The sequence below is a fragment of the Dendrobates tinctorius genome, unplaced genomic scaffold (assembly GCF_039654945.1).
Source record: "Dendrobates tinctorius isolate UK_male_01 unplaced genomic scaffold, ASM3965494v1 ptg000078l, whole genome shotgun sequence".
Taxonomy (NCBI): Eukaryota; Metazoa; Chordata; class Amphibia; order Anura; family Dendrobatidae; genus Dendrobates; species Dendrobates tinctorius.
In genome coordinates this window covers 2,124,684-2,148,022 of record NW_027361746.1, presented here as the reverse complement: position 1 = coordinate 2,148,022, position 23,339 = coordinate 2,124,684, and the positions used below count along the sequence as shown (strand labels likewise).

The window sequence follows — 23,339 nt, the reverse complement described above, 5'->3', positions numbered from 1 at the left end:
AGAAAAGCACCAGGTTGGAAGCTGTGTTAGTCACAGAGTACATGATATTCTATAAAGAGTGACCCTCTCAGTGGTGGTAATTGATTATGGATGGATTTATGTGTCTCACTTGTGCTTAGTGTGTAGTATCCATCACTGCGCCATTCCACAAGATCACAGCATCCATGTACCGCTGGCACAATACTCCGGCTTTGTCGTGCACAAAAGACGATCAGCATGTTAGCCAATCGAATGTCAGTTAACAGGCAGTTTGTAAAAATTGGGGAAATTTTAGTGTGTGTGTGTGTGTGTGTGTGTGTGTTTTCTTATCATTTGCTAAAGGGCACATAAAAGTTTGCCAAACTAAAGTATAACCGAGCCTTCAGACTCTCCTTTGGCAGATGATATCAGGTAAGAACAGGCTCAGCCATACTAGACTATGCTCCCACAATGGTTATTTAGTGAGCTTTTGATGTTGCAGATTTTCTGCACCTTTTAGGTCATTGCGTTTTTTAATACAATTTTAATAAAAAATTTTGAATGCGGTTTAATTACTTCTTTTTGTCTCTTGTTGATATATAATATTTTAAATATATAGAAACCCAAACTCATATTATACCACTAGACGGTGGCCCGATGTGATAGCAGGAATGTCACTATGAGGGCAGGCTTTGCAGCATTGACAATCTCTCCCCCCATGTGGTCACCCACCTATCCACTTTCTCTTTCCCCATGTGCTGACTTCTCCCGTCTGTGCTCTCTTCTTTGACCTGTCTACCCCATGTGCTATGCCCCTTGTCTGCTGTCTCTTTCCTGTGCTGTGTTCTCCCCTCATGTGCTGTCCCGTTTGATCTGTCTCCCCCCTGTGCTCTGTCTCTTTCACCCCTGTGGCTGACCGTGTACAAAACATACCACAGCTCCTGGGCACGGGAGGAAGCAAAAGACAATACTGACATTACAGCAGGAGATCACAGAGGATACATTTTGTGAGGTAAAATATTGTTTAAAAACAATCAGTGAAATATTTTTCCTTACAAAATGAATCCTCTGTGATTCCCTGCTGTAATGACAAGTATATGTTCATCTATGTGCGCACAGAATTTCAGTCATGGTAATGAATCTTCATATTTCCAATCGTGCAACATAGTCATCAACTGCCACCATGAAGGAGAAGAGTTCAAGAGGTATATCTGTTAGAGTCCAATAAGACGCAAGTAGCTCTGAAATATAAAAGTGAAGTTAAAAACTGAAAACACTACATGGAGGGGAATATTCATTGTTTGTAGTTTTAGAGGATGTGGCAAAATTCAAGGATTCATTCAAGCCGTCTGGTTTAACCGTTCCCAATGTCACTATCCATTAAAGTTCATACCTGGCCAGGAGTCGTCTGATGTCCCCCCTCCCCCTCTTATGCCAGTGTGAACCAAATCTATCCCTTTCACTTTAAACCCTTTTGGGTCGCAGTTATGGACCAATCTAAAAATGTCTTGGGATAGATTTTAGTTCAGATGTGTCAACCACCACCCTGGCTGCACCAATGCTCCACACGTGCTCCCTTATCCTAACTCTCAATTCCCTTGAAGTGAGTCCCACATATATCAGTGGGCAGCTACATGTAGCGAAAGGGTTTAAAGAGAATCGCAGAAATGTTACCAGAACAGTGATCCGTATGTCATCCGTGTGCAATGCGAAACATCCGTATGGCGAGATTTTCTCGCCGGCTTGCAAAATGGACATATAATGGATTCCGGCCCAGAAAATCATGAATAATAATGTGGAAGTCTATTTCTTGACTGCACAAGTTCCAGCCTACAAGCGAAAAAATTGTGTGGGCTCCCGCACAATTTTCTTCGCCAGAGAGGGAAAGCCGTTGGCTGGGGCTGATATTTGTAGCTTGGGAAGGGATTAATACCCATGGATCTTCCAGGCTATGAATATCTGCCCGCAGCTGTATATTTAGCCTTTACTGGCTAGTCTAATAGGGGGACCCCCCAAAAAAATGATGTGGGGTCCCCATATAATTAATAACCAGAAAGGCTACGCAGACAGCTGTGGGCTGTTATTCATAGCCTAGGAAGGAGACATGGATATTGGGCCCGCCCTGGCTACAAACACCAGCCCGCAGCCTCCCCAGAAATGTTGCATCTGTACGATGCGCCAACTCTGGCACTTAGCCCTTCTCTTCTCACTGCTGTGTAGCATATGGGGTAATAAGGGGTTAATGTCACCTTGCTATTGTCAGGTGACATTAAGCTCGGTTAAGAATGGAGAGGCGTCAATAAGCCGACTATCCATTATTAATCTTATAGTAATAAAGAGTCAAAAAACACACGTTAAGGATAAAGTATTTTAATGAAGTAAAACAACAGTTTTACATAGTTTTTAGTTAAGTATACACCCTGATGTGACACAGTCCCTCTTTAACCTCTTACTTACCGCTGACGCAATAGCATGTCAGCAGTAAGTATCCCCTGCTTTGAGGTGGGCTCACCGCCGGAGCAGGCATTCAATTAGTACTACCGGCACGCGGCCAGAAATGAGCTCATTGCCGACCCGTTACGTGATCGGGGGTCAGCGGCGCATTGCCTTGACAACCAGAGGTCTGATAGACACCTCTATGGTTGTTGCCGGCAGATTGCTATGAGCGCCACCCGCTGGTCGTCGCTCATAGCAATGCAGTAAATCTGCTACATATAGGCGATCAGAGCATCACCTATATGTATCAGAGCCGATCAAGTATGGCATGCTTCTAGCCTCCTATGGAGGCTACTGAAGCATGCCAAATGTAAATTAAAAAAAAAAGTTTTTAAAAATAAGACAAAAATAGTGTAAATCACCCCAATTTCGCCACAATCAAAATAAAACAAAAAAAAAAATCAAACCTACACATATTTGGTATCATCGCGTTCAGAATTACCAGATCAATAAAAAAAGGATTAACCTTATCGCTAAACGGCGTAGCAAGAAAAAAAATCAAAAACGCCAGAATTACGTTTTTTTGGTCGCCGCGACATTGCATTAAAATGTAATAACGGGCAATCAAAAGAACGTATCTGCAAAAATGTGGTATCATTAAAAACGTCAGCTCGGCACACAAATCATAAGCCCTCACCTGACCCGAGATCACAAAAAATGGAGACGCTACAGGTCTCGGAAAATGGCGCATTTTTTTTTTTTTTTTTGCAAACTTTGGATTTTTTTTTCGCCACTTACATAAAAGAGAACCTAGACATGTTTGATGTCTATGAACTTATAATGACCATAATGGCAGGTAAGTTTTAGCATTTAGTGAACCTAGCAAAAAAGCGAAACAAAAAACAAGTGTGGGATTGCACTTTTTGGCAATTCACTGCACTTGAATTTTTTTTTCCCATTTTCGAGTACACTACATGGTAAAACCAATGGTGTTGTTCAAAAGTACGACTCGTCCCTCAAAAAATAAACCCTCACATGGCCATATTGACGGAAAAATAAAAAAGTTATGGGTCTGGAAAGGGGAGCGAAACATGAAAACGAAAAATCGAAAAAAGCTCCGGGAGTTAAGGCATTAATAACAATTGTCCCACAACGATCTCCCCTATAGTGCAGCCACATTGGCAGATGTGACCACTCTATAGGCCTCCGATGACACACTGACCGGAGATAACCTCCCGCAGTGTGTCATCGGAGTTAAACCTCTCGCTTTACGGCACTACAGCGTGAGTAAATTCTCATGCTGTAGTGCCGCAAAGTAACAGGTGAACTCAGATGACCTGTCTGTGGCGGAGTGATACAATGACTGAGATAATCCTCCGCATTGTATCACCAGAGCCCCTGGAGAGCAGTCACATCTACTGATGTGACCACTCTCCACGGGAGATCGCCGTGGGACAATCGTTATTATATGGACTACGTCGGACACAGGGAGTATATTGTTTGTTTATTATTTCAATTTTTTTCAGGTGAGCGAGGGCTTCGGGGATTAACAGTATATGGTGAGTATGGACTATATGTGTGTGTGGGTTTTTTTTTACATTCAACACATTAGCCGGATGTTGGGACTACTACTGTCCCATCATTGGCTAATGTTGTCACTGTAGCAGGCATAGCCAGATGGGACTAGTAGTCCCATTGGACGATTCCTGCATACACACTCACACACACTGACACAGCCCTGCAGACCCCGCACACAGCCCCACCGACACTGCACACAGATTCACGCAGACCCTGCCCGCACACAGACGCGCACATAGCTCCGCCCACACTCTTCCCGGTCTGTGATTTTCACACCAACATCCGCAGCAAAACCGCAGATTTTTTACATCTGCGATTTTGCTGCAGATGTGCCTGACTCATTGCAAGTCAGTGGGTGCAGAAACACTGCAGATCCGCACAAAGAATTGACATGCTGTGGGACAAAAAACGCTGCGAATCCGCACGTTTCTTTCCAGAGCGTGTGCACAGGAAATCTCCATTTCCCATAGGTTTACTTTGGCTGTGCACTACACTGCGGATTTGATGCAAATCCATGCGGCAAAAAGCGCTGTGGATCCGCAATAAAATCTTCAATGTGTGCACATACCCTTAAGCCAGCACTTTACACTGCAGGAGGGAGACTCCACTGAGCCAGGAGCATGCAGAATGACCGTCAGGCAGGGGAGCAGCATTTTCCTGCTCTCCTCCTGTGTGGTGTTCTGCCTCATAAAAAAGTGGCACTGACTCCGGTGGGCCCCTTCCTGTGACAGGGGCCTGGGGCGATGGCCACCTCTGCCCCCCAGTAGCTAGACTACTGCATGAGTATTGGTATCTACAGCTTGTTTTAAAGTAACCAGTTCAAATCCAAAATGTGACTATACATGTCCAATGTCTAGCAATATACTTGGTGGCACTCTTGTTAAAGTGAAGGGCACTAGGTATGTGGACGATAGAACAGGCACATAAATATCCTCCGCTAGCTACTGTGCGATCCTGCGAAGAGCCGACAGTACATGTGTGCTTGCTTTCTTCCGATGCTTTTCAGAAGAGTAGTCTTCCTTTGTCAGAGATGTGTTGCTCCCTTAAGAACAGGTAATGTCTGGCAGAAGTCACCTGCAAAAATTATAATACCCCCATTAAACGATCAGTTCCCCGCAGATCTTTCAAGGTCCGATCAAGGGCTCAACCGCTTTCTTGTGCACCATGGTACATTCATCCCAATTACTTTGCACGTTTGTAATACCTTAGCTTTCCCAAAGCCCTTAGTGATATTACAGACAGGATTTTCTGACTGCGCTAGATTAAAGGGCAACCCTAGTGCTGAATGAGCCGTGCCCCCTCCATCTAAAAGAGTGGCCGCAATCCCACATGATGCAACAGCCAAGGCAATATCATTGTTTGAGCGAATTTCTGGAAGCAGCAAATTAATTAAAATGTTTTACCAGTACCTCCTGATGCATCTAGGAGACATAGTCCCCCATTTCCACTCGAATTCTGAGCCATAATTGTCATATAGCCGATCTTTGGTCATCAACCAAAAGAGGCTTATTTAATATGACAAATTCTTTACATTTTTTCAAATCATACCTTTTTTTCTTGCAGACTTTCTCTGTTCATAATATCAGTCTGGTCGATTTGGTGCTGGTAAACCTAATGCTATTAGAGTTTTACTTTTGATAGATATGCACCTTTCTTCTAACATCAAGAGGGCTTTGTTGACAATGTCAGCAATGACATTTAAGTCTAAGTCTGGATTAACCCTCCTTTGCACTCTAAGAATATCTTTACTAAGATATTCTTTGTATTTGTCCCAAAGCGCACAGGGATTGGAGGGTGCGCAGGTTGTAATTATTATAGCGAACAGGTCTTAGTTGAGGTGGAAAGCGAGTGAGAGATGCTTCCTGCAATGCCAAGTCCCAGTGTTGATCGTCTTGTTATTTATCTTGTGGAGACTGAGCGTCTCTGCAAGATAAATAGACATGCTGCGGTCTAGAAAGACGCGCCGCTTGTGCGTATACGCAGGTCTGTCACACATGTCTTTGAACGCATAGGGAGATGGGATATCATAAAATCCCATCCACTATGCTGTAACATCTGGCAGCAGCGGGGTGGACGCTGCGGCTGTATGCAGCATCCAAAGCGCAGCGTTTCCTGACCGTGGAAACATACCCTTAGGGAAAGTATTTCGTGTTTTTCTAGAGGAGTTATCTATTTAATTGAATGCCCATTTAACAAATTATACATAGGCTGCACCAAAAGGCGACTTATGGTACGGATACAGGAGCACCTAATATTCAGAAAGGCTACATGGGGCACTCACTTTCACGCCATTTTAAAGAAAAACATAATACTTCGACAAAAGGCGTACACTTTCTTGGTATCCAGAAAATTCGACAAAACCCAAAGGGGGGGGGCAATTTTATAAAACTGATGTCCAGAACGGAATCACAATGGATAGTCACCCTAGACTGCCTGACTCCAAAAGGCTTGAATTATGTGCTAGAATTATATGCATTTTAAATGGGCTTGAACTAACATAGTGATACTAGTAATACTAATAATGGACTAGTTTCACTTTCCCTCCCAATTCCACATGTCGTATTATTCTATTCAGGTGTCAACCGAGTGATGGAGAGATTCTATCGTATATATTTTTAATAGATATGTCTTATTTTATACTGTCAATTAGGATCGGTTTTAGGGACTTCTAATAGTTCATACTGACTCAAAGGACACGGCCGGATATAGGCATATACACTACTGTTCAAAAGATTGGGGTCACCCAGACAATTTTGTGTTTTAAATGATAACTCAAACTTTTGTTAATCAAATGAGTTGCCAAATGAATTTAAAATCTAGTCCAGACATTGACAAGGTTCAAAAAAAAGATCTTTATTTGAAATAATAATTTTCTCCTTCAAACTTTGCTTTCGTCAAAGAATGCTCCCTTTGCAGCAATTCCAGACGTTTGGCATTCTAGCAGTTAATTTTCTGAGATAATCTGGAGAAATTTCACCCCATGCTTCCAGAAGCCCCTTCGACAAGTTGGTTTGGCTTGATGGGCACTTTTTGTGTACCATACGGTCAAGCTGCTCCCACAACAGCTCAATAGGGTTGAGATCTGGTGACTGCTCTGGCCACTCAATTACAGATAGAATACCAGCTACCTGCTTCTTCCTTAACTAGTTCTTGCATAATTTGGAGGTGTGCTGTGGGTCATTTTCCTGTTGTAGGATGAAATTGACTCCAATCAAGCGCTGTCCACAGGGTATGACTTGGCGTTGCAAAATGGAGTGATAGCCTTCCTTATTCAAAATCCTTTTTACCTTGTACAAACCTTCCTGTCAAATTGGTACTATAGGTTCTATGGAACTCGGTAGCATGGGTCAGAGAAGACAGACACAGTATATGTTCAAAGGTTCAGTATTGTATTGTAGCAACAGGTCACAGTACTATGCAAAGATAGTTCAGGGGTATTGCAGGAAGCAGGCTTCAGTATTACACGGTAAGCAGATATAAGTTCTGGCAACAGGTAGAGTCTGTACGAACCAACTGGCGAGAGTCTGAGGTCCGGGAGCACACAGTCCTAAAGTCCAGAGCCTGGACCAGGCTTCAAGCGGAGAGCAGGCCGCAGAGATGAATGAAGCAGAGCAGATCCGGACAGGAGAGGCGGTCAGGCAGGACGGCAGGTAAGTAACAAATGGGGAATCCCGAGGTATAGAAGAAGCAGGCACAATGCGAGTTCTCCAAGCTTGGCAGCAGGTGAAGATCCAGATACACAAGCACAGGTATAATGTGCTGAGTCCCTTTTGTACACAGCAGGCAGGAAACAGGAAGAGTCAAACAGGAACAAGATGGCCCCTTGTGAAGCTACTTACTCCATCTTTGATAAGGGCAAAAGTAAGGGCAAAGTCAAACAGGAACAAGATGGCCCCTTGTGAAGCTACTTACTCCATCTTTGATAAGGGCAAAAGTAAGGGCAAAGTCAAACAGAACAGGAACATGGCTCAGAGCCTCACACTATTCCCTCCTTCAAGGATGTCCTCCGGACGACCTTAGATCAGGTTTATTGGGGTATCGGCTGTGGAACCGTTGGATCAGACGGGGAGCTCGAATGTTCTCCTGAGGTTCCCAGGAATTCTCCTCCGATGGGTAACCCTGCCATTTCACCAAGTACTGAAGTTTCCCCCTATGGATCCGAGAGTCGATGATCCCTTCCACGTAACGTAAATACTGCTCCAAGGTTTGATTAGTCCGTTCCGTTTGTCCGTTAGACTGCGGATGAAAAGCAGATGATAGATTTACCTTGATGTCCAGGGCGGCACAGAAGCTTCGCCAAAATTTTGAGGTAAATTCGACCCCTCGATCTGATATCACTTCGTCAGGAACTCCATGTAGCCGAAAAACATTTTGTACGATGAGGTCCGCTGTCTGTTTGGCTGTCGGAAGACCGATACAGGGAATGAAATGGGCAGCCTTGGTCAAACGGTCGATCACTACTAGGATAGTGTTTTTCCCCTTAGAAGTAGGCAATTCTACAATGAAATCCATTGAAACAGACCCCCAAGGGCGAGATGGAATAGGGAGGGGTTGTAACAGTCCCATAGGTGAGGAGCGGGGAACCTTTGATCTTGCACATACCTCACATGACGAGACGTAATGCTGAACGTCTCTCCGGTAGGTCGGCCACCAAAAGAAGCGAGACAAGAATTCCTGAGTCTTCTGGACTCCTCTATGACCGGCGATCTTTGAGTCATGCATTAATTTTAGTACACTTAGTCTGACCGTTTCCGGAATATACAGGCGTTGCCCCTGAAACCAAAGTCTGTTTTTCAAGGTTAGGTTTACCTGATTGGGGGGTTGGATCAGTAGTGGGTCTCCAGCGTAGGCTTCCTTAATACCTGTTAATAGATCTTGATTGTGTAACACTCCTATGAAGTTTCTTTCTGAGAGTATAGTCCTCTGAGGTAATGCTGGAGTTACGTTTCCTGAGTGAATCCTAGATAGTGCATCGGCCTTCCCATTACGAGAGCCTGGCCTGTAGAAACAATGAAGTCAAACTGATTAAGAAATAAAGTCCATCGGGCCTGTCTAGGTTTTAGACACCTTGCCGATCTCATGAATTCGAGGTTCCGATGATCCGTAAATACAACAATCTGGTGAGATGCTCCCTGTAGTAGATGCCTCCATTCCTTGAATGCGGTTATAATGGCCAATAGCTCTTTATTCCCGACATCGTAATTTCTCTCTGCGGGCGACAATTTCTGGGAAAGAAAGGCACAAGGGTGTAAAAGATCTTTCTCACCTGTTCTTTGCGAGAGTATGGCCCCTATCGCACAGTCGGAAGCGTCTACTTCCATTATGAAAGCTCGATCCGGATGTACGAGGATCGGTGCTGATGTGAATTTAGCTTTTAACTTGGAAAATGCTGTCTGCGCTTCCGGTGACCAGACAAATGGTATCTTCTTCCGGGTCAATTGGGTGATGGGTATGACGATCTCTGAAAAATTTTTAATGAATCGTCTGTAAAAATTGGCGAATCCAATAAATCGTTGTACTTCTTTCACAGACTTGGGAATTGGCCACTCCTGAATGGCTTGAGTTTTACTGGCATCCATGCTGAGACCCTGAGGAGAGATAACATACCCCAAGAATTGGATTTCCGTCTTGTGAAATTCGCATTTCTCCAACTTGATATACAAGTGATTCTGCCGTAGACGATCCAAGACTACTCTCACGTGCTGCTGATGCTCCTCGATGTTGCTGGAAAAGATCAAAATGTCATCCAAAAAAACAATAACAAAAATATCGAGTATGTCTCTGAAAATGTCATTCACCAAGTGTTGAAATGTAGCTGGCGCATTACGGAGACCAAAAGACATGACGAGGTACTCAAAATGCCTATAGCGTGACCGGAAGGCTGTTTTCCACTCGTCACCGGGGCGGATCCGTACTAGATTGTATGCTCCACGGAGATCTAATTTCGTGAAGATTTTAGAGTGTCGCACCCTTTCAAGTAGTTCAGGAATTAATGGAAGTGGATAGGAGTTCCTGATCGTAATTTTGTTGAGTTCTCGGTAATCAATACATGGGCGGAGTGAACCATCCTTTTTTTTTACGAAGAAGATTGGGGCACCCGCTGGAGAGGAAGATGGTCGTATAAATCCCTTGGCTAGGTTCTCATCGATATACTCCTTGAGGGCTTTTAGTTCTGGCCCAGCCAAAGGGTAAATGTTACCGAACGGAATCGCGGCACCAGGTAGCAGTTCCACGGGGCAATCGTACGGCCGATGTGGAGGTAATTTGTCTGCATTTTTTTTGTCACATACATCGATGAAATCCTGATACTCTATTGGTAGATTTAGGTCAACTGTATTTCTTTCGTCTCCCAATTGATAGTAGGGTTTTGCAGTCGTAGCCATGGTAATCCTAGGATTATGGGAAAATGAGGGGAAGAAATTAACAAGAAGGACAGTCTTTCTGAGTTATCTGCCCCCATACGGACTTTCAGTGACGTTGTTTCAAGGTCTACGGGCCCGGATACCAGTGGGGAACCATCCACAGTTTCCATCAATACCGGAGAAATCCTCCTTTATGAACATATACTGTGTTTTTTAGCGAATGTAATGTCCATAAAATTGCCGCTGGCCCCTGAGTCAACCATAGCGAAACTAGTAATCCACTGGGACTGGGTCCATATCTTGATGGGGATATAACAGTGCGAGTCCTTCCTTGAGCCGTCCAAGGTCGAAGTAGTGGAACTTACTGATGAGATGGCTGCATTCACCGGTGAGAATATTTCTGAAGTACAGTCGGAGAAGTCGTGATTCCTGTCGACTATTTCCTTCCTAGGAGGGTTTGAGTGGGAAACTACTGAAGATACATCCGAAAAGTCACATTCAATTACCGCAGCCGTGGTCTTGCGATTCTTACCGGGACAATTTGAAATATAGAGACCTGATTTTCCACAATAGAAGCATAAATTTTCTCTAAAACGGTGCTCCTTGCGTGGGTCAGGAGGACTTCTCCGGACTGCATCGACCTGCATAGGTTCTGACTCAACAGGGAGGAAAGACTTGTTCTGAGCTTCCCTGGAGGGAGACGGCAAGGTTAAAAAATTACTGCGGTTAGCATCTGCCCATCTCTCTTGCCGGCGTTCTGCAAGACGAATATCAATACGAATGCAATGGTTTATGAAGTCTCCCAGGGCAGTGGGTGACTCGCCTCTAGCCAATTCATCTTTAATTGCGGCAGATAACCCCCTCCTAAACACTGCGTATTTTGCTGAGTCGCACCATGTGGTATCCAACACCCACCTCTGAAATTCCATCGCGTATTCTACGACAGGACGCTTTCCCTGATGGAGGGCCAGCAATGCGGTTTCTGCTGTGGCACTTCAGTTGGGGTCATCGAACATCTGACACATTGCGGAAATAAAGTCATTTAAAGAATTCAAACAGACATCATTAGTTTCAATCAGGGGATTTGCCCAAGCAAGAGCCTTGTTGGTTAACAGCATTATCATAGCTAACACCTTGTCTCGTCCTGTTGGAAACTGAGCCGCATGCGCAGCAAAATACAGCTGACACTGATTTAGGAACCCTCGGAACTTTTCTCTTTCGCCACCGAACCTGAATGGCGGGAGTTTAGGGAAAGCTGGAATCGAAGGTGGGGTTGCGGCTGGGGCTGAAACTGTAGTCTCTAGTTTTGAGAGACAAGTAGCTAACGCCTGAATGGACGTATCAGCTATGGTAGCATTATGGTTAGCTTGAGTCTCTAGTGCCGACAATTTTGTTTTGGTAGCCTGAAGCTCCCCTTGAAGTCCTGAGATAAATGTGCATATCTTTTTAAGGCGTACTTCCACAGAATCTGATCCAGCGAGCTCCATATTATTGGCTTGTGTATCCTGTCAAATTAGTACTATAGGTTCTATGGAACTCGGTAGCATGGGTCAGAGAAGACAGACACAGTATATGTTCAAAGGTTCAGTATTGTATTGTAGCAACAGGTCACAGTACTATGCAAAGATAGTTCAGGGGTATTGCAGGAAGCAGGCTTCAGTATTACACGGTAAGCAGATATAAGTTCTGGCAACAGGTAGAGTCTGTACGAACCAACTGGTGAGAGTCTGAGGTCCGGGAGCACACAGTCCTAAAGTCCTGAGCCTGGACCAGGCTTCAAGTGGAGAGCAGGCCGCAGAGATGAATGAAGCAGAGCAGATCCGGACAGGAGAGGCGGTCAGGCAGGACGGCAGGTAAGTAACAAATGGGGAATCCCAAGGTATAGAAGAAGCAGGCACAATGCGAGTTCTCCAAGCTTGGCAGCAGGTGAAGATCCAGATACACAAGCACAGGTATAATGTGCTAAGTCCCTTTTGTACACAGCAGGCAGGAAACAGGAAGAGTCAATCAGGAACAAGATGGCCCCTTGTGAAGCTACTTACTCCATCTTTGATAAGGGCAAAAGTAAGGGCAAAGTCAAACAGGAACAAGATGGCCCCTTATGAAGCTACTTACTCCATCTTTGATAAGGGCAAAAGTAAGGGCAAAGTCAAACAGAACAGGAACATGGCTCAGAGCCTCACACTTCCACTTTACCAACACCAAAGCAACCCCAGACCATCACATTACCTCCACCATGCTTGACAGATGGCATCAGGCACTCTTCCAGCATCTTTTCAGTTGTTCTGCATCTCACAAATGTTCTTCTGTGTGATCAAAACACCTCAAACTTGGATTCTTCTGACCATAACACTTTTTCCCATCTTCCTCTGTCCAATGTTTGTGTTCTTTTGCACATATTAATCTTTTCCTTTTTTTTAGCCAATCTCCGATATGGCCTTTTCTTTGCCACTCTGCCCTGAAGGCCAGCATCCCGGAGTCGCCTCTTCACTGTAGACGTTGACACTGGCATTCTGCATGTACTATTTAATGAAGTTGCTAGTTGAGGATCTGTGAGGCATCGATTTCTCAAACTACAGAGTCTAATGTACTTGTCTTGTTGCTCAGTTGTGCAGCGGGGCCTCCCACTTCTCTTTTTTCTCTGGTTAGAGCCTGATTGTGCTCTCCTCTGAAGGGTGTAGTACACACCGTTGTAGAATAGCCTTCATTTCTAAGAACAAGAATAGACTGTCGAGTTTCATGTGAAAGTTCTTTTTTTCTGGCCATTTTGAGAGTTTAATGGAACCAACAAATGTAATGCTCCAGATTCTCAACTAGCTCAAAGGAAGGTCACGTTTATAGCTTTTCTAATCAGCCAAACTGTTTCCAGCTGTGCTAACGTACTTGCACAAGGGTTTTCAAAGCTATTCTAACCATCCATTAGCCTTCTTACACAGTTAGCAAACACAAAGTACCATAAGAGCACTGGAGTGATGGTTGTTGGAAATGGGCCTCTATACACCTATGAAGATATTGCAATACAAACCAGACGTTTGCAGCTAAATAGTCATTTACCACATTAACAATGTATAGAGTGTATTTCTGAATCATTTAATGCTAGCTTCAATGTAAAAACTTTTCTCTCAAAAATAAGGAAATTTCTAAGTGACCCTAAACTTTTGAACGGTAGTGTGTATGTATATATATATAATTTTATTGTTATTTTATACTAATCCATAAGATATAATTTTGTACTAATTCTAATTTATTTTGCCTTTATACTTCCATTTTTAAATATTATTAATAAAATTGATTTTAAAAAGTTGTTTTTATATATAAGTAAATTCCTCTCATCACTTTAATAATTTTGCCTGAAGCTGTAGTGCATTAAATATATTCTAATGTAATCAAACTTGTTTTTAATTTCACTTTTATGTACTTGTTCATATTTATTTAATTTTATACCAGTCCTCATCTGATATACGCATGTGTGTATAAATATACCTCCAATCAAGCATTACACACATTGAGCAATATTAGTCATTGCACAGGCTCATAAAATTGGTAAAACTGAGGTGCACATACAGTATACACATAAATCATTGGGGCAAGCAGAGGAGATGCGGGGGCTAGATGGACACATAAGGTGTATAAATTAGCGGGGGTCAATAAGCGGGTAAGAACCCTGATGAAGGACGCAGTCCTCCAAAACGCGTTGGCCACTCTTTTGGTCCCAGCACCGCTCTGTAGCCTCTGTGACGTCTGTTAGGAATCTGGGTCATTCTATGCATATGCAGCAACCCAGATTCTCACATTTGTCTCCAGAGGCGAAGTCCTTTTTCCCTGCTTCTGAGCATGCTCACGGGACTAGCTCTCATTGGAGTTCAGGAGTCAGGTGCTCAGGTCCTGCTCCTGATTTGATTGGTTATGCTCGGGGCTCTGGAGATTTCCGGCAGGTCCCGTACGCTATAAAAAGTGCGCATGGCCGCTATGCCATGCGCTAGTATTTTCCATACTTGCTGCTGTGTGTTTGGTGATGAATGCTTGGACTGGTGAATGACATATTAAGAAACCCCTTCCCTCTGATAATACGTATGTGTGAGTGATTGGGATACAGCCAGTGTGCATGCTAGCGCCAGCGCGCTCAAGCATCCTCTGTTGCAGCAGCCTGCGTCCTGCATTGTGCCTGCTAACTAACTTGCACCTGCAGTCGTTTTGGTGTCTGTGGTTGCGATGCCGTGCACGCGTCCAGTCACGGTAAGTCGTCTCGGCTGTAGTGACGTCTATAACTACTCCGATCTTTGGCTACCGCACGTGTGCCGCTGAGTGTCTGTGAACTTAATACAGACCCAGCGTTTTTTGTATTTGTGTTCATGTGTGCAGCTCTGTGAGTCTTTTAACAGAGCTTGCTTTTGTGCATCAGGTGCAGTTCTTCCCTGTGCACATTACCGTCCTTGTGCTCTGCCTGTTTAGCAGCGGTTATTACACCTGCCGCACGGTGGATCCCGGGCAGCGAACACGCTTTATTTATATTTTTTTAAGCGTGTTCCGCCGCCGTAACATAATACTAGCGCCAGGGTCTGGCTAAAAAGGCAGATAAGCAGCAACTGTTGCAATGCGTGCGACAGCTCGAGGCACACGCTAGGAATCACTGTCGGCCATCTTTCCTTGCTGATATCCAGGGACGCCAATGGCCAGGGCTTCCCTGGCTCTACGCAGCTCCCTTGCACCGTCACTTCACTGCCAATGACAGGAGCATACCTCTTTGACTACATCCAGGCAACAGCCAAGCTGTAAACAGCCTCCAACCTGGCGAAACCGGCACTATTCTGCCACATCCATGCACCATCTACCACATAACTTGCCTCTGACCCGGTAACTACATGCTACTCTTCTAGGCAGCTGTTCACCAATCACTGGGTAAGTGTTAAACCGGTTGGACCTGTATAGTCTGCTCTGCAGTATATATATTTTTTTGGGGGGGCACTTTGTATTTCAACTAACTTTTCAGAGTGGTAAGATCATTTTAATTCAAAGGGGCTCTATCACGATGTGGTACACCTAAGTGGTACCAACACTCCAAAACACCGTCTGATCCAGGGCTCCACTTTAGGCTGTGTGCACACGCTGCGGATTCCGCTGCGTTTCCGCAGCGGTTTTGGCCGCTGCGGACACGCAGCAGTTTTAGCTGCGTTGTACAGTACCATTCATTTGAATGGGAAAAAAAAAACGCTATGCCGACGCTGCGGAAAAAAACGCGTGGATTTGCTGCGGTTTTGAATCCGCAGAAAGAATTGCATGTCAATTCTTTCTGCGGAAACCGCTGCGGGTTCTTATCTCCACCATTGTGGAGATAGTGAATCCGCAGGACCAAACCGCAGGCAAAACCGCAGATAATCCGCAGGTCTTTGGACCTGCGGATTATCTGCGGTTTTTGCAAAATCCGTGCGGATTTATCCGCAGCGGATTCCGCAGCGTGTGCACGTACCCTTACACAGGGACCGTATTAAGTGGCTCAATTGCTCCTAGGAGGACCCTACCGCTGTGAAATACATCCTAACAGCAGGTGTATTTTTCATTGCATTTTAACATTTTGTATTTTTGTTCTCTGTCATACCCTCAAGCGCGGTTTCAGTTATTGCAGCCATCAAGTTTCTATAATCAGTGACAGTGTTGGCACCTACCTGTCTTGATTTCAGCTGCTGTGGACATTTTCTGTGAGGTAGCACTAGTGTGATCAGTCAATTTTTCAATAGGAGAAGGTGTTGATGAAACTTGTGAGATTTTCACTGCTCTCAAAACAAGACCTGTCACGTGATCACAGAAATTGTATTATGTAAAAATCCTTGAGTTCCCCCAGATTCTGCCACTCTATTTAGTTTTGTGCATGCATTGCAGAGATACACACATTTGTTACTTTCGGAGTGCCATATGTGAAATTTCTACTTCCAGTTCAACTGGGCGTGTCTTCACAGTGTACTCTGGGGGTGTGCACTTTGAGTGGCATCATCTTGGGAGGAGGGGGTGAAAACACATGCCCCCAGAGAAGACCCTGAAGAAATGCCCACTGGACTTCAAGCAGAGATTTCATAAAGTGCTCTCCAGAAGAAACAAACGTGAACATCTCTACAATGGAGAGACTTTGAGCAACAGGGAAACAAACACAGGAATTAGGGGAGCTTAGGAATTTTTACATTGTATTTAACTCAAGTGATAAGTCCTCTTTAAACCAGATGAGTAATAATAATGGAAAGGATTATGGAGGATTCTGGAAGAATATATGAATACTTATTTTTGCGCCCCCTTCACTATTTTCCCCTGCATAAGGTAACTGAAGCACAGCCCTATTTAGGTGAATGGAGCCACAACAGGTCCCTGCGCAGCTGGGTGGCCAGGAGTGCGGCCGTGCAGGATAAGCACAGCGCTGAACCAGCCCTTTACTCTCAGGATGAAACGTTTAATACATAGCATGATCCAGCCAAGAACAAGAAAGGATCTTCAGCTCTGTATCTATCGCCCATGTGGACACCGTCAGCAGCATTCATGTTCATGTCTGGGGCTGGCCAGGACAAAGATATGGTGTCGTGTAGCCTGGACAAGGACAACATCTGCAAGGAGTTTGTATGTTCTCTCCGTTTTTGTGTGGGTTTCCTCCGGGTTCTCTGGTTTCCTCCCACATTCCAAAGACATACTGATAGGGAATTTAGTCTTGTGAGCCCCATCGGGGACAGCGATGATAATGTGTGCAAACTGTAAAGTGCTGCGGAATATGTTAGCGCTATATAAAAATAAAGATTATTATTACTATTATTATTATTAAATGTCCCCTATAGAATCATAGAATCATAGAATCGTAGAGTTGGAAGGGACCACCTGGGCCATCTGGTCCAACCCCCTGCTCAAAGCAGGATTCGCTAAATCATCCCAGTCAGATGTCTGTCCAGCCTCTGTTTGAAGACTTCCATTGAAGGAGAACTCACCACTTCTCGTGGCAGCTTGTTCCACTCATTGATCACTCTAACTGTCAAAAAGTTTTTTCTAATATCTAATCTGTGTCTCCTCCCATTCAGTTTCATCCCATTGCTTCTAGTCTTTCCTTGTGCAAATGAGAATAAAGTTGATCCTTCTACAATGTGACAGCCCTTTAGATATTTGTAGACAGCTATTAAGTCTTCTCTCAGTCATCTCTTTTGCAAACTAAACATTCCCAAATCCTGCAACCTTTCCTCATAAGACAGGGTTTGCAGACCGGTCACCATTCTGGTCGCTCTTTTCTGAACTTGCTCCAGTTTGTTGATGTCTTTTTTAAAATGTGGTGCCCAAAACTGGACACAATATTCCAGATGAGGTCTGACCAAAGAGGAGTAGAGGGAAATAATGACTTCACGTGATGTAGACTGTATGCTTCTGTTAATACATCCTAGAATTGCATTTGCCTTTTTTGCTGCTGCATCACACTGTTGACTCATATTCAGTCTGTGATCTATTAGTATACCCAAGTCTTTTTCACATGTGCTGTTGCTTAGCCCTATTCCTCCCATTCTGTATATGCTTTTTTCATTTTTATTGCCCAGATGTAGTACTTTGCATTTTTCCCTGTTAAAAACCATTCTGTTAGTTGCTGCCCACTTCTCCAGTTTATTTATATCTTTTTGAATCCTCTCTCTCTCTTCTCTAGTATTAGCTATCCCTCCTAGCTTTGTGTCATCAGCAAATTTAATCAGTTTACCCTCAATTCCTTCATCTAAATCATTGATAAAGATGTTGAACAATACAGGGCCCAGGACAGAGCCCTGTGGTACCCCACTTGAGACATTCTTCCAGCTGGATGTGCAGCCATTTACGAATACTGTATGTCTTATATTCTGGTTCTTCAAAGTAGCCACCTTATAAAAGGGGTTGGGACCATCAGTTGTGTTGTGCAGAAGTCTGGTGTATACACAGCTGATAGTCCTACTGAATAGACTGTTAGAATTTGTATTATGGCAAGAAAAAAAGCAGCTAAGTAAAGAAAAACGAGTGGCCATCATTATTTTAAGAAGTGAAGGTCAGTTAGTCCGAAAAATTGGGAAAACTTTGAAAGTGTCCCCAAGTGCATGGCAAAAACCATCAAGCGCTACAAAGAAACTGGCTCACATGAGGACCGCCCCAGGAAAGGAAGACCAAGAGTCACCTCTGCTGCGGAGGATAAGTTCATCCGAGTCACCAGCCTCAGAAATCGCAGGTTAACAGCAGCTCAGATTAGAGACCAGGTCAACGCCACACAGAGTTCTAGCAGCAGACACATCTCTACAACAACTGTTAAGAGGAGACTTTGTGCAGCAGGCCATCATGGTAAATTAGCTGCTAGGAAACCACTGCTAAGGACAGGCAACAAGCAGAAGAGACTTGTTTGGGCTAAAGAACGCAAGGAATGGACATTAGACCAGTGGAAATCTGTGCTTTGGTCTGATGAGTCGAAATTTGAGATCTTTGGTTCCAACCACTGTGTCTTTGTGCGACGCAGAAAAGGTGAACGGATGGACTCTACATTCCCACTGTGAAGCATGGAGGAGGAGGTGTGATGGTGTGGGGTTGCTTTGCTGGTGACACTGTTTGGGATTTATTCAAAATTGAAGGCATACTGAACCAGCATGGCTACCACAGAATCTTGCAGCGGCATGCTATTCCATCCAGTTTGTGTTTAGTTGGACCATCATTTATTTTTCAACAGGACAATGACCCCAAAAATACATCCAGGCTGTGTAAGGGCTATTTGACCAAGAAGGAGAGTGATGGGGTGCTACACCAGATGACCTGGCCTTCACAGACACCAGACCTGATCACAGTCGAGATGGTTTGGGGTGAGCTGGACCGCAGAGTGAAGGCAAAAGGGCCAACAAGTGCTAAGCATCTCTGGGAACTCCTTTAAGACTGTTGGAAGACCATTTCCGGTGACTATCTCTTGAAGCTCATCAAGAGAATGCCAAGAGTGTGCAAAGCAGTAATCAAAGCAAAAGTTGGCTACTTTGAAGAACCTAGAATATAAGTCATATTTTCAGTTGTTTCACACTTTTTTGTTAATTATATAATTCCACATGTGTTAATTCATAGTTTTGATGCCTTCAGAGTGAATCTACAATTTTCATAGTCATGAAAATAAAGAAAAACTCTTTGAATGAGAAGGTGTGTCCAATCTTTTGGTCTGTACTGTATATATGTAATTGATATTACATAGTGTATTACATATTTACAATTTATTACAGTCTTTTGTGTTCTAAAGTTGTATTCCAATAAATAGATATTATGTTCTATCTAAATATCTTGATTATTGTATCAAAAAAATGATTAAATGTCTGATGTTCACATTGTACTACAATAAATTTTTCACTTAAATATAAGCAATATATTTGGGAGTCCGAGTCGTGGAGTCGGAGTCGGTGTAAGGGAAATTGAGGAGTCTGAGTCGGAGTCGCAGGTTTGGCTTACCGACTCCACAGCCCTGCCAGCAGCACTCAGGTAGTCCGGGAGGCTGTGCGCAGCCCGAGGCTGGAATCAGCCAAGTGCAGTTTCTGAGACGAGCCCCGAGAATCGTCATCGGTGAGCGGACCAATGAGAAGGCAGCACTGGGGAAAGCCTCTGTCTGCAACCGTCACTGAGTCCCGTAGAGAAGATTTCAGACCTTGACATACTGGTGACACTGGTACAGATTAACCCCTGCCATACTGGTATTACTGGTACAGATTAACCCCTGCCATACTGGTAACACTGGTACAGATTAACCCCTGCCATACTGGTGACACTGGTACAGATTAACCCCTGCCATACTGGTAACACTGGTACAAATTATCCCCTGCCATACTGGTGACACTGGTACAGATTATCACCTACCATGCTAACATATTGCACATCACACAGATGCATTTCGATTGTATTTCATGCACTGAGCTCAGGATGTTAAATGAGTGTGATCGACAATATTGAAATCATTCAACGCTTGTTGACGAAACTTGTGAGATTTTCACTGCTCTCAAAGACTGACAAGACCTGTCACATGATCGCAGAAATTGTATTATGTAAAAATCTTTGAGTTCCCCCAGATTCTGCCACTCTATTTAGTTTTGTGCATGCATTGCAGAGATACACACACTTGTTACTTTTGGAGTGCAATATGTGAAATTTCTACTTCCAGTTCAACTGGGCGTATCTTCACAGTCTACTCTGGGGGTGTGCACTTTGAGTGGCAGCATCTTGGGAGGAGGGGGTGAAAACACATGCCCCCAGAGAAAAACCCTGAAGAAATGCCCACTGGACTTCAAGCAGAGATTTCATAAAGTGCTCTCCAGAAGAAACAAACGTGAACATATCTACAATGGAGCGACTTCGAGCAACAGGGAAACAAACACAGGAATTAGGGGAGCTTAGGAATTGTTACATTGTATTTAACTCAAGTGATAGTCCTCTTTAAGGCTGGTTTCACACTTGCGTTCAGGAGGGCTGCGGATGGCGGCCTACTTCCTCCCTGAAGCTCCGCGTACTTCTATATGCGTCCTGCATTTCTCATGTACCTAGCTTTACCATTGGGCACGCAGGGACATGTGTTGTATGTGGGCTGTCACGCTTCCATTGAAAGCAGAATATACTGGGCACAAACTTCAGCATTATATTCACTGATGGTGACAGGTTCCCTTTAAAGAGCATTGATGCTAGGATAAGTCATCCATGTCTGATCGGTCGGGGTCCGACACCCAGCACCCTCGCCTATCAGCAGATATCGGTGTCGGCAGCCAGAAATCCTCATTTGCGGAGCTGGCCGTCTTCTGATAGCGGCCTCCGCAGGGGACTACACATCCGCCTCTTATTGATCTGAATAGAAGGCAGATGTGTTGTACCCAACGGCGGCCGCTATCAGAAGACGGCCAGCTCTGCAATCGAGTTCTTCCGGCTGCCGACACCAATATCTGCTGATAGGCAAGGTTGCTGGGGGTCGGATCCTGACAGATCAGACTCTCACAGCCCTCATCGTCTACCTGCTGCCACCTACTGGCGAGAATGAGGAGCAGCCGCCTATCATCTCTATGGGGGGTTACCGTCCTCCAGGATGTGGCTGGGGTCACCGCCTGCACCGTGTACTGACTGGCACTCAAGCCGGGTGTCGGGGGCTTCACCACTTCACAGGCGGACAGCCACATCACAGTCTCGAAGTTGTCTCCCCGGATAAGCGCCTCTGCCTTGTCCCGGTGCACCGCCACCTGCTCGAACTGGCGCAGGCCGCCGGCGTGATCGAAGTGAACGTGAGTGGCCACAGCCATGAGCGGGCGGCGCCTGGATCCCCCGTCCATGCCGTGAGGGAGCAGCCCAGCAGCGCTCAGGTAGTCCGGGAGGCTGCGCAGCCCGAGGCCGGTGTCTATCACCAGGTCCTGGTGGGAGCCGGGCACCAGCCAAATATTCGCCCGGTTCCCCGACTCATAAAAGCGCTCCTGGATCCAGAACACGCTGTCCCCCAGGGCCTTGTGCACAAACCACTCCAGCGCGGCCATGGTGGGACTCCCCGGGCGGAAACACACCGGACACGGCACACACCGGACACTGCACACCGGGCGGGCACACACCGGACACGGCGCCTGTTGCAGTCAGCACCTCGGGCAGCGCCCTCACTGACGCCGATGTCATCCAAGTGCAGTTTCCGAACCAATAGGAGACGAGTGTTGAGAATCGTCACCAGTGAGCGGACCAATGAGAAGGCAGCACTGGGGAAAACCTCTGTGTGCAGAACCGTCACTGAGTCCCGTAGAGAAGATCGCAGACCTGATCATACCGGTGACACTGGTACAGATTAACCACTTCCGTACTGGTGACACTGGTACAGATTAACCCCTTCCGTACTGGTGACACTGGTACAGATTAACCCCTTCCGTACTGGTGACACTGGCACAGATTAACCCCTGCCATACTGGTATTACTGGTACAGATTAACCCCTTTCTATACTGGTGACACTGGTACAATTATCCCCTTCCATACTGGTGACACTGGTACAGATTTTCCCCTGCCATACTGGTAATACTGGTACATATCATCCCCTGCTATACTGGTAATACTGGTACAGATTAACCCCTGCCATACTGGTAACACTGGTACAGATTAACCCCTGCCATACTGGTGAAACTGGTACAGATTAACCCCTTCCACACTGGTGACACTGGTACAGATTAACCCCTTCCACACTGGTGACACTGGTACAGATTAACCCCTTCCATTCTGGTGACACTGGTACAGAATAACCCCTGCCATACTGGTATTACTGGTACAGATTAACCCCTTTCTATACTGGTGACACTGGTACAATTATCCCCTTCCATACTGGTGACACTGGTACAGATTTTCCCCTGCCATACTGGTAATACTGGTACATATCATCCCCTGCCATACTGGTAATACTGGTACAGATTAACCCCTGCCATACTGGTAACACTGGTACAGATTAATCCCCTGCCAGACTGGTAACACTAGCACAGATTAATCCCTGCCATAGTGAGACTGGTGACACTGGTACAGATTATCACCTCCCATAACCCCTGCCATACCAGTGACACAGTGCAGCCGCTCCGGGCCCCACACTCAGAGGGGCCCACCTACAGCTACGCTACTATTACCTATATCAGCGTGGGCCCACCATACTGTGTATAGGAGAGCTGTACATGGGGGGACTCGGAACATAGTTGGGACACTCAGAGTACTGTTCCTGTCAAAGGAGCATTATCACTTTCTAGGGGCAAAATGTGGACACTGTTTTCTAGGCACTTGTACAGGACATTAATATTTTCTATTGGGCAATTTTACCATCTAGATGGCACAAAGGACACACTTTACTTTGTAAGGCGCACAGTGGGTGACATTAGGCGGGTTAGTAAAAGGACCAGTGTTTTGAACCACACAGTAGGTGCAGTAATAGGGGCACATACGGCATCAGTGGCTTAGTATTGGGGTATCAGGTACAGTAATAGGGACACATACGGCAGCAGCGGCTCAGTATTGGGGTAGCAGGT

General features: G+C 45.1%; 1 pseudogene; it reads right to left on the bottom strand.

Moving 5' to 3' along the window:
* Positions 1-1,101: 1,101 nt before the first annotated feature.
* On the bottom strand, positions 1,102-21,832 carry LOC141096703 (acyl-coenzyme A thioesterase MBLAC2-like; annotated as a pseudogene).
* Positions 21,833-23,339: the final 1,507 nt, after the last annotated feature.